Here is a 12,790-nt window from a genome sequence, read left to right on the forward strand (position 1 = left end):
TTTCTTTTTTCAAAATTCGTCTAATTACTCCAGTCCACTGAACCATGCACACATATAAAAAGAAAGGTATAAAAGTATATAAGCCCAGCGAAGTTGGTGGATTTGTCAAAGGACCAGTCCCGATCTGGTTCCATCTTAGTTTGGTTGTCTGATCGACCTTGGCTTTTGTTTTTTACCATCACAGACAACTCTTTTTAAAATTTGTTCCAAAATACACATAACTTGACTTTTTTTTTTTTTTGATCAACATAACTTGACTCTACCGACAAAATACACTAAATACGGCTTCCGACTCCTTAGGAAGTAACGACTCTTAATATGCTGTACTTTGTTGTGTACAAGTTGTAAGAATACCCATCGTCAGATAAATTAAAAACACTATAGACATGATGACTATATGAATTTGTTAATATCAAATAGGGCGACTTTTTTTACCTCAAGAGGACACGTACGATCTGTATATGCATACACTACACTCATGGTCTATGCATATGTGCAGATTCAACAAGCATGCTTAGCTATATGGAACTCTCTCACGTCAATATATATATGTATAATAATATGTGCTATATACGTATATACATATAAGCGTATACAGAATATGCATACTAATCAATATAGGTAAAACATGTCATTAAAACTAGATTAACCAAATGCCTTTACACGAATTCTTCTATACATCTTTAGGGCGTCATGTCATCAATTTTCAAATGCAAATTGTTCATTCATATAGAAAATCTGCATACCTAATTAGTAGAACTTTATGCAAATTAAAGAAGAAAAATACGTGTCTATATATATGAACATATAGATTTATAACTATGTTGACGAAAAGACTTATAAGCATATACAGCTTCAATCAAATTGTATGAGTATGTGTAACAGTGTGAAAAGTATTTTTTTAGAACACTCAGAAACAAGAAGTTTTTATTCATCCTGATCAATCACAAATCGATACCTAGTAGTTGACGATATATATCATCATAAGAAAGATGCAATAATGAAATAATCGATAAGGGTTAACATAGTTGTAGAATTAGGGTTTCGATGAGAGATCGAGGCCAAGGTCGAACAGACAACGAAACCAAGATGAGAACACATAAGATTGCTCACTTTGACAAGCCTTGCATCGAACCCAACCACTCTTGATCACCACCTACGTCTTCGGATATATATACCATTCTTTTTCTTTTTTTTTGAACAAACATATATACCATTCATAGACCCATAACTATTCTTAAAAAGTTATAATAATAATCTAAAGAAAGTATATATACTTATGTAAAGAAAGTATATATATATATACTCAGTCAACAAAAAGTATATATTTATGCAAAGGAGGAACCCTAGCTACTTATAGAAGAAGATATACAATGGAGGAGGAGACTCCACGCGATCAACTATATGGGGTGGCACCGATAGAATATCAAGGTTTTAGAGGCATTCGTAATTCGATCTGTTTTGTTGTGAATAATCAACTATCCGATTTGATTCCATATGTAGCTACCCAGATATTTGGTATTGAGAATATTAAAAAAATCATATTTTTAACTGAATATTCAATTCAATCCGTACAAATAAAATATAAAATTTAAATAAATAAAAATTTAAAAATATATATTATGATAATATTTCATTACAAAAATCAAAATTATTTAGTTTTAAAAATTCTGATAAATAATATAAAAATTCGATATATAAAATATTGTAAAATTAACATAGAATATAATATTTATATAATTTATAAATAATTGATATATAAAATATTGGAAATATATGTATATACGTGCATATAACAGATCAGATCGGATCAGATATCAGTTCTTAAAAATATTAATATTTATGATTTGGTTCATTTCTTACGGATATTGTAAATCAATATTTGTTTTGTTTCGTAAAGTTACAAATATCCAAATTTTTTTATTTGTCACGATTACTTTTTTTATTTGTCACGGTTACGACAATGCTTGATAAACATATGGAGTAGAGAGCCTTGCACGTGCCAGCTAATCACACGAACCCTTTGCTTAATTTGTTGACTCACATTTTATTGGAAAACAGAAGCTTTTTATTTATATTTTTTTGCTAACATATTTATATATTTATTGATCGTAAAATAAAGATTCGAAGCCAACAATGTGCGTAGTTGTAACTAGATTTCCTATGTTGAATATTGATACCAATCCCAGAAAATTAGAGCTGAATCAGCAATAACCAAATTATATATATATGTTTCACTAAGGTTTTTTCTTTTAAAAACGTTTCACCAATTAATATCGACAAAAACTACCGAACATTATGACCAAGTAATTTAGAGAAATATGGAATTTCAACTTAGGAAATTTTGTTATACCTACGCACATGCATGATGAGCCGTGTCCAATCTTCATATCGATGAGACGATGGTGACCACACGATATCAGTTTTAACCAATCATATGTTTCACCAAATAATATTGATATCTAACTTTATTTTGTTTGTAACTGGATATCCAACTTTATTGATATAACAAAAGTACAAAACTACTGAAACATTGAATGTTTATCATTGAATGTTTATAGTGGTCCGAGGAGAACGCACTGCAGGACAAAAATTTGTTCACCATTCACCCAAATTTTTGTTAAAATTAAATAAATAAGAAAAGTAAAAATCATGTGCGGGACATATTTGTTAGTGGACCACTCCCTCAACCGAAAAGAAAGTAATGAAGTGTGGTTACACATATTAATGTAGATACATTTATTTTTCTGGTTTAGTTATTAAAATATAGAAGAACATAAATACATCTACTAATATTTCATCTATATAACATACATAAACTAAAGTTGAACTAAAATTTAAATACGTAATACTTGGATAAGAAACTAATAATGGTAAAAATAATTTTATTATCTGGAACATTAATCTGAGCACCGAAGAATCAAACCAAAAAAAAGAGATTCAGTTTAGGTTTGAATCCTACAAACTATCCTAGCAGATTTTATATCTCTAAAATTAAAGAATCAAAACCAAACTGAAACCGAATCAATAACTGAGTGGATATCCAAATTTTTAGATTTCAATTTATATACTTATAAATATTAACTATATTTATTTTAAAAATAATCAAATAATTTAAAAATATTATTTATAAATTGAAATATCTAAAAAAATTACTAGAATACTTTTTATCCAAAAATATTTAAAATTCTTTGTTTCATCCAAAAAAAATAATCAAAAACGCTTAAAATTTGATATTTTATCCGGAAAAAATCAAATTTGCTGAATTTAAACATGAATTAACCGAAAAATTGAAACCAAATCGGAACCAAATGGGATCCAAGATTATGTTGGATATTAACCGGTTTTTGACTGTGTTAACTAAACTGAACCGAGTTTCAAAAAAAGAACCGAATTTTCTAAATATTCGAACTAGAGCAATTATAGTTTTTAAATAAAATATGATACTGGTCATAAAATCTCAAAAATACCATATTAATTTCATATATAAAATATTTTTTAAAATAAAATATATAATTATAAATTATATTAGCATCACTTATCTTTTAGTTTCTAAAATATAAATATATTATATGTATCCCGCAGTGACACTATTCCTTATATATGTCACCATTTATATTTTGTTTTGAACCGTTTATTTTAGACAAATCTCAGTTAAACCGTATCGCATTATGCATTCCATTTGACCTCATTGCTCAACCCGCTTTTACCATTCGGAGCTTTATTTATTTAATTTTAACAAAAACAAAAGCAACAAAAATTTGGCTGATTGGTGAACAGATTTTTGTCCTGCAGTGCGTTCTCCTCGGACCACTATAAACATTCAAAACCGTTCTCCTCGGACCACTATAAACATTCAAAACATTATTTCGCTTTAGGGAATCAGTGTACCATGTCTTAGCTTTATTGGCAATGTTACCGCTGTAGTGTTATTCTGACATGAGTATCATGATGATAATCCTTTTTCTTCGGTATGTTGTCGATTTTTTTTTTTTAAATTAAATGTATTCCTCTCGAGAACATGTTTACAATAAATGTGAACTTTGATCTATGTTTTTTAATTTCTTTTTAGATAGTGAAAATGAAAACACATCTAACTATCTACTCCCGTATATAATAAATGTGGTCCTCCTCTTCCTTTCAATGAAGAGATCTTGTTACGCACCTGTCAATGAAGTGGATAAGATTTTCTGTAGGTTGATGGGCTTCTCCATGTCTCCCCCCGTTTCTTTCTTTCTTCCCGTCTGTGTTTGGTTTTATATACACGTGTGGGTATATTTTCTTTATTCGTTCAAAAGTGTTTGTGACGAGCACATATATCTTTAAGCCTAGCAAAAATAAACGAGCACAAATCATCCCTAAGTAACGAAGAAACTGATTATATGCAGATTCAAATCAATTTTTTCAACGATATCTATTTAATTATAAATAGTAACTAATTAATCTCATCTGAAATGCCCACCAAACGTTGTCGTTCAGAGGGCTCGAGTTGTCCCCACCTACCAGTCTACCAATACCGCAAGCTTCCATAAACCTTCCACGTCATATTAAAATTCACCTATATTTTCATGGTACTTATTAGTTATTACTATTAGATAGATCTAACTAAGATTCGTTTAATTTAGCCAAAAAAAAAAAAAAACTAAGATTCGTTCTTACATAAATTTTAGATCGAGTGACTTGACATTTTCAAAATCTACTATCTATCGCCTTTCTTACGGTGTTTTCTTTCCGTTTTAGTTTAATTGTCGTTGTACCGAGTTTATTTTCCTATTAAAATATATTTAGGTGTATAGATAGTAATATTTTTATTTTTAAAATATACAAAATTAAATATTTTCTTAATCTGTGTACACAAATCTAAATCTAAAACGATAATGAAAATGAAACATAAGAATGATACAGTAAATTTAATTAAGAATCAATGTTAATGTCATACATTGTGTAACCAGTTGTCAATCATCAGCCGGTTAAGCCATCAAAGTTTTTGTGTCAGTTTTTTCTTAGCGATCTCTTATATATTAAAGAATAAATATTATAATAAATGCGTTCACACTATAATAGACACGTGTTAGTCTCACAATAATTTATGAATGTGAACGCTGATGTGTCACATGTAGAAAGATTCTCAGCCAAATTCGACATAAATATGTTCACACTATGTACTTTACGTTTTGTTTTTAAATATAAAACTCACATGTAAGATTCCAATAAAACTCACACTATCCAAATTTTTCGATTTGAATCAAAACAATAACGGATCGAAAGTCCAATTATACATATATTATTTTTATTATTTACAGATATGCTGGGAAAAATATTCATAAATTTTTGATTCGATTCGTTATTCGTTTTGATTCGAACCGAAAAATCCGGATATCCGTAACTCTACGAAGCAAATCAAATAATAAAATGCAATATCTGTAAAAACCGAAGCAAATCACAAATACTAATATTTTTAGGAACGGATATCTGATTCGATCCGTTATATGCATATATATACATATATTTAAAGAATTATATATAAGTTATAAGTATATATTATAGTTTATATAAATTATAGTTTATATAATTTTTACAATATTTTTATGTATTGAATTTATTATATTAGGTATTATAAATTTTTAAAAAGTTAAATAATAATATATTTTGTAATTAAATATTATTATTTGATATTATTTATAGATTTTTCATTTATTTTAAAATTTTTTATTTTATTTATGGATCAAATCGGATATCCAAGACACCGAATATTCGGGTGGCTACGCATCGAATTGATACTAATACCTTCAAATACCCGTATATTTGATCCGTGCCCACCCTTATTTACGGATACAATTTGATTTTCTTTATATGAAATAAAATTCACTAATGTCTATACTTATTTTATTTTTAATTAATTTTATTTTAAGAATTTTATTTTTCATGTGTTATTTTGAATAAATATGTCATTTAATATTGATTAACGATATTTTTATATATTTACAAACCACTTTTATAGACTTTACATACCCATACATGTGGACGTTGATGGGAACACATATAACTAAATATTCACCACACCTGAAGTATCTAATTCACTTGGAAGTTGAAATTTTTTTTTTAATGCTTCTTTCGCTATCCACCAAATTGTAGTGAAATGATTTGTCTTAATAATTTTATTTTCCTTTTCTTTAAATATTATATGTTTAGAAACTATAATATGAAACTATTGGTTCGATATCAGGACTATCTAAAATTTATATAACCTGAAACCAAACATATAATAATAATTTTTGGTTATCACCGGAAAAACCAAAAACATCAACAATTTGAACCAAGCAAACCAAAATAAATATTGATTTAGAATTATAACTATATTTTAGGAGATTAAAAACAAAAAAAAACAACCTAAAATCGAACCGGTATTCCGATTAAACGGATTTAATTTCTCTTTATTTAAAAATAACAAAACTAATAATCACATTCCGCGTAAAGCGCTGATTATTAGAGATAAACCAAAACATGATCAAATCTAATGTAATGTCGCAAGTCTCTTTCCAAGTAACTAGGTAAATAGCAAGTGTAAGAGCCTGTTTCGTATTAATTTATATTTTATTTTTTGAAAATTATACTTAATTTAATCGTATAATTTAATATAATCATATGTTTTTAATTACGGAAATCATTATCTAAATAGATGATGAAATTTTCACTTCTAAGAAAGAATAGCAAACTTGAAATAATTTAGAATTTCTGTAAAGTTATTCTTTATCTGTTATATAAAATCAATTCTTATATTTTAAAGTTGTTCTTTATTTGTTATAATGAATTTATATATAAATATTTTATAACCGTTCAAAAGGCAAAAGATTGATAAAAAAGAACGCTTATTTTTTCTTCTCTATAGCACAAAACTGTTTTTGAAAGATAAATGGTTTCTTCTCTCTCGATAATAATTGCATCATGTGTCGTGAATTTGTGTAAAGAGTTTTCATACTTTTTTGAATGTGGAAACTTTAACATGGAAAGGCAAAATTCAGAATTAAAATGCTACAAAAAATTCGAAAAGCTTCCTTTTGTGATTCATGTAGAGTATACAAATGATGATTCTTGTCCAATACGTTTAGCTGGCTAATTAAACAAATACCCCAGAGTCAAGATAATTAGATTGCAAACATTTCCTCTGTACTTTCGAGTGAAACGCGACCACACTTGTGATGGTCTTGAACACGACAACTGAACGTCCCGCTGAATGAGACCAACCATCGAAACAAGATCCAACGTTGGAAAGTGTGGCTTGTGCTTGATGATATCAAACAGAGTCATTCCAAAAGTATCCTTGATGTTAATATCAATCAATTTCACAGACACGAGCATATAAACAAACTCCAAAGTAACATTCCTTGGGATTGCCAAGTGAAAAGCCGAGTGTCCCTTCATTTTGTCAATAGTTCACAACATCGCCGGGGGACATCGAGGCGGCGGAGGGTGATAGGAAAGTTCATGATCACAGTGTGTTTTCAAGCCTCTCAAACACTGGAGTCTAGAAACATGAGATTTTTCATGATTCATGAAGGAGGTGTCACATGCATTATTTCTAACAGAGAGTAGAGATGGAGAGGCCGAGCTAAAAGTTTCATGAGATCAAGGTAGCCACTGTTGTCCGCCACGTGAAAACTCATGTTTCCTTGGTTGTCCATTGCGGCCATTATTCCACCATATGAAGCATTTAACTTTTTAACCACCTGCTTTAGCACCAAAAGATCAAAATGATGTTTATCTCTTTACTCATGGTATTTAGAAATCATTTATAAATAGTTGTAGCCAGAGAGAATTACATGAATTTCCCCTTTTCGGGCAGCTGCGCGATGGTTTGTGGAGCCATACTTGTAACACTCCCGAACCGTCCTAGACATATGGTCGACCAACCGGCCAACAATCAAACAAGAACATGACCGATCGACCGTCCAACACCCAGGGTTAGAGATGAATGAGCCAACCGGCCAGCCAACAATCAAACAAGAACATGACTGACCGTCCAACCCAGCACCCATGGTATGAAATCATAACCGCTAATGACTTGCTAACCACTTAAACTCAAACTCAAATCAATCTAGGGTTCAACAACCCTCTACACTCTCTACACTATAACTAGGGCCCTGTGTGACTTAGTGTGCCTCCTCTATCCTCGGCAATATCCTATCTCCCTACCACAAAGGCCAGAAGAAGGAACTTTCAACCGAACGCGGCCCACAGTACGTTCGGATCACCGCGCGACAGCCCCAGTACGTTCGGGCCACTGCCGGTTGTCACACGACGATTGCGGCCCACAGTACGTTCGGGTCACCGCAAGACATCCCACAGTACGTTCGGATCACTGCCGGTCACTACCCCGCCGTGCAACCACTCAGCCATAGGCCATGACCCCATCTCTCTGAGTGTTCTCGATCCAGCGAATAAGGGGTTTCCTTAAACCTGCTGGGTACGAGGTCGAGGAAACACTAATTCACGTCAAACATGCCTAGCATTGTGGGTTACACAAATGCTATATGGCTAATACATGACTAACTCTACAACACTAACAACAATATCATCACTAAACAACTCGACCAGTTAGTCACTCCCTTACCAAGAGCTGACTAACCTCAATCAACAAGCAAGAATTCAACAAGCAAGCATTCAACATTCGCTAACTAACCAATCAACCTAACCATTAGCATGCTACTATGATTCCCAAGCAATAACTAAGCATGCGATCAACTCAATCAACTAATACTCAACTTTTAACTAATCAAACCGTTACTCGGTTAGAGCCGGCCTCCTGCCATGATCCAACTTCCAAGTAACGGAAACCTGCATGAAAACAAGTCAGCAATCAATTAATCATAACTCACAGTGTTCTTTGCCGATGAGCAGTTGGTTGATCGGAGAGGACTTTGCCAAAACCCAAGATGAATGTCTCAACTGGACTGGAATGAACTGATCTCGACTTGGACAGACCCTCGGCTTGATCATGAAGACACTAACAGGTCAGGAAGGACTGATCTGGACTCGGACAGAACCTCATTTAGCTCCTGGACAGTTCTTCGTACTTCCCGGCGGAGTATCGAGCAGAACTTCGACTGATCTGAAACCCGTGGATCTGAACTAACTCCGGACAATACCTCCAAATCAGTATAGAGCTGACCTCGAAAACTCTCTAAAACTCTCGAAATAGCTCGGAATCACTTGCTTTCTTTTTCTACTTTTCTCTCACGTTTTTAACTTGGTTTGGACAGGTCTTGATGTGTTGAAATGAGCTGGGGTCGTGGGGTATTTATAGGAGACAGCAACCAATCAGCTTAAGGTTGGTGGCAGCCCGTGTGTCGCTTCGCATGGCTCTGGACTCATGCGCGGCAACACCTCGTGCTCCACATGTCTTTCAACATGGCCAAGACAAATGCAGGACACCACCACTCCTCCCAGATGTCAGGCTGCATGACTGCTACTCATGCAAGGTGCCACAGCATCACACACATGGCTGGCCGCATGCTTTGGTTGCATGCGCGGAGACACCTCATGCTTGGTCGATCCACCTCGTGCTTCTACATGTCAAGCTGCATGTATAGCTTTCATGCACGGCGACACCTCGAGATTCTGTAGACACTCAGCTTTCTGAACAGTTGACACCACGCTCTGATCCCATGCAACGAGCCACCTCGAGCTTTTCAGTCCATTGGCCTGATTTCGGTCCTTCCGGTAAATTTCTGACCCGCGATCAATCCCAAATATTTTTCTACTCCCATTCTGATGAGCTGAATATTTTTAATAAACTTCAATCTGAACTCTGACATTGGCGGTAAATATTTCCTGATCCTTCGGCTTGATCGGAAACTTCCATAATACCAAAATTAGGGTTTTCGTCCAATTTCGGGTTTTCCCGTCGTGTTTCTATCCCGTCGTGCTTGGTTCCAAAACATCCATCTGATCAATCTAAGGCATTGTCAAAGTATGGCCTAGTGGCATACTTGAATGTCATAACACTCTGATTCCCCATGATACGAACTTGTCCAGATTCCTCAAATCCTTCTCGATCTTCGTCTTCCCAACTACTGATGAAGTCCTTTCCCAACGAAGTCTTGTTCCTCACCATATGTCCAGTCCATACCACAACCCAGTTCTCTGTATCTGTCTCTCCTCTTTCGCTTCGGGTTTGGGTTTGGCCTCGAACTCCCTCCACTTTAAGGTTTTCATCCCTTAAAGTTCTGATCAACGAACACACTTACTCGCTGCAATTCAAAAGAACACCTCACACGCAAGTTAGTAGACAACTAATCCCAATAGTCTACTAACAACAACCTAGCAATGCTAACCAGCAATCTAACAATTCTATCCAAGCAACCTAGCAATTCTAGATTCCACTATCTCAATCCTAATTCCTAAAACCACAAATCCTATCGCTGGACATGACCGGTTTCCCTAATGCCTTTTGTGACTCATTTTGACTCGAGAAAATATTCGAAAACCGATTAAATCATGAGTTTCGGAAGCGCTACGTGATGGTTTAGGGACGATCCGGTCATAGTCACAAAATTTACTCCACGACCTAGACCAGTTCATCCACTAACTCGTCCCGCTGCGTCAAGGCACAAGGCTTTGCAACCCGTACCTAGAGTTAGCGTTTTCCGTTAGATCGAGGCCTAAGGCTTTTCAACCCGTACTATGACCTAACGTTGTGTTAGACCGGACTAGTCAAATATCAGAGTACTCATGAAGTGCATATAAAACAATTTCTTTATTGATTCGAGAAATATCCATACATTGATATAATTCGAGACCGGTCCCGGCCTAATGCCCAATCGAGTCAACTAAACACAAATCCACAATACCGTTAACAAAAGGCATGAAAATCTACCCCGGCGGTCCTAACGTCCAGCACCCAGCTATCCGATCATCCTTACCTAAAGGACCTGCAAAAAGGACAACGAAGTTGGATGAGTAACCTAAAGTTACTCAGTGAATTATGATCCCCAACTAACAAATACAACCCCTCGCTATCCCACCCCAAACAATCTAAAGCGAGAGGTTCACCTAACAACAAATCAATCCAATTCAATAGATAAGCAATATCAGAAATATGCAGCAGATAATAATAGCAAGATAATTAACGATATGAAATCATAACCGCTAATGACTTGCTAACCACTTAAACTCAAACTCAAATCAATCTAGGGTTCAACAACCCTCTACACCCTTTACACTATAACTAGGGCCCTTTGTGACTTAGTGTTCCTCCTCTATCCTCGGCAATATCCTATCTCCCTACCACAAAGGCCAAAAGAATGAACTTTCAACCGAACGCGGCCCACAGTACGTTCGGGTCACCGCGCGACAGCCCCAGTACGTTCAGGCTACTGCCGGTTGTCACACGACGATTGCGGCCCACAGTACGTTCGGGTCACTGCCGGTCACTACCCCGTCGTGCAACCACTCAGTCATAGGCCATGACCCTGTCTCTCTGAGTGTTCTCGATCCAGCGAATAAGGGGTTTCCGTAAACCCGCTGGGTACGAGGTTGAAGAAACACTAATTCACCTCAAACATGCCTAGCATTGTGGGTTACAAAAATGCTATATGGCCAATACATGACTAACTCTACAACACTAACAACAATATCATCAATAAACAACTCAACCAGTTAGACACTCCCTTACCAAGAGCTGACTAACCTCAATCAACAAGCAAGAATTCAACAAGCAAGCATTCAGCATTCGCTAACTAACCAAACAACCTAACCATTAGCATGCTACTATGATTCCCAAGCAATTACTAAGCATGCTATCAACTCAATCAACTAATACTCAACTATTAACTAATCAAACCGTTACTCGGTTAGAGCCGGCCTCCTGCCATGATCCAACTTCCAAGTAACGGGAACCTACATAAAAACAAGTCAGCAATCAATTGATCATAACTCACAGTGTTCTCGAGAAGTAGCTGGTTGATCGGAGAGGACTTGGCCAAAACCCAAAGGACGACTTGACTGGACTGGACTGAACTGATCTCGACTTGGACAGACCCTCGGCTTGATCATGAAGACACTAACAGGTCAGGAAGGACTGATCTGGACTCGGACAGAACCTCCTTTAGCTCCTGGACAGTTCTTCGGACTTCCCAGCGGAGTATCGTGCAGAACTTCGACTGATCTGAAACCCCTGGATCTGAACTAACTCCGGACAGTACCTCCACTTGATCATCAAAGGAACGGACTGTCCTGGACGAATTCAGTTGGACAGAACCTTCCCTAGGCGTCGACTCGAAATCAGGATAGAGCTGACCTCGAAAACTCTCTAAAACTCTCGAAATAGCTCGGAATCACTTGCTTTCTTTTTCTGCTTTTCTCTCACGTTTTTAACTTGGTTTGGACAGGTCTGGATGTGTTGAAATGAGCTGGGGTTGTGGGGTATTTATAGAAGACATCAACCAATCAGCTTCAGGTTGGTGGCAGCCCGTGCGTCGCTTCGCATGGCTCCGGACGCATGCGCGGCGACACCTCATGCTCCACATGTCTTTCAGCATGGCCAAGACACATGCAGGACGCCAACACTCCTACCAGATGTCAGGCTGCATGACTGCTACTCATGCAAGGCGCCACTGCATCACACACATGGCTGACCGCATGCTTCAGTTGCATGCGCGGAGACACCTCGTGCTTGGTCGATCCACCTCGTGCTTCTACATGTCAAGCTGCATGTATAGCTTCCATGCACGGCGACACCTCGAGCTTCTGTAGACACTCAGCTTGCTGAACAGTTGACACCAGTTCTGAT

The sequence above is a fragment of the Brassica oleracea genome, chromosome C6 (genome assembly GCF_000695525.1).
Source record: "Brassica oleracea var. oleracea cultivar TO1000 chromosome C6, BOL, whole genome shotgun sequence".
Lineage (NCBI taxonomy): Eukaryota > Viridiplantae > Streptophyta > Magnoliopsida > Brassicales > Brassicaceae > Brassica > Brassica oleracea.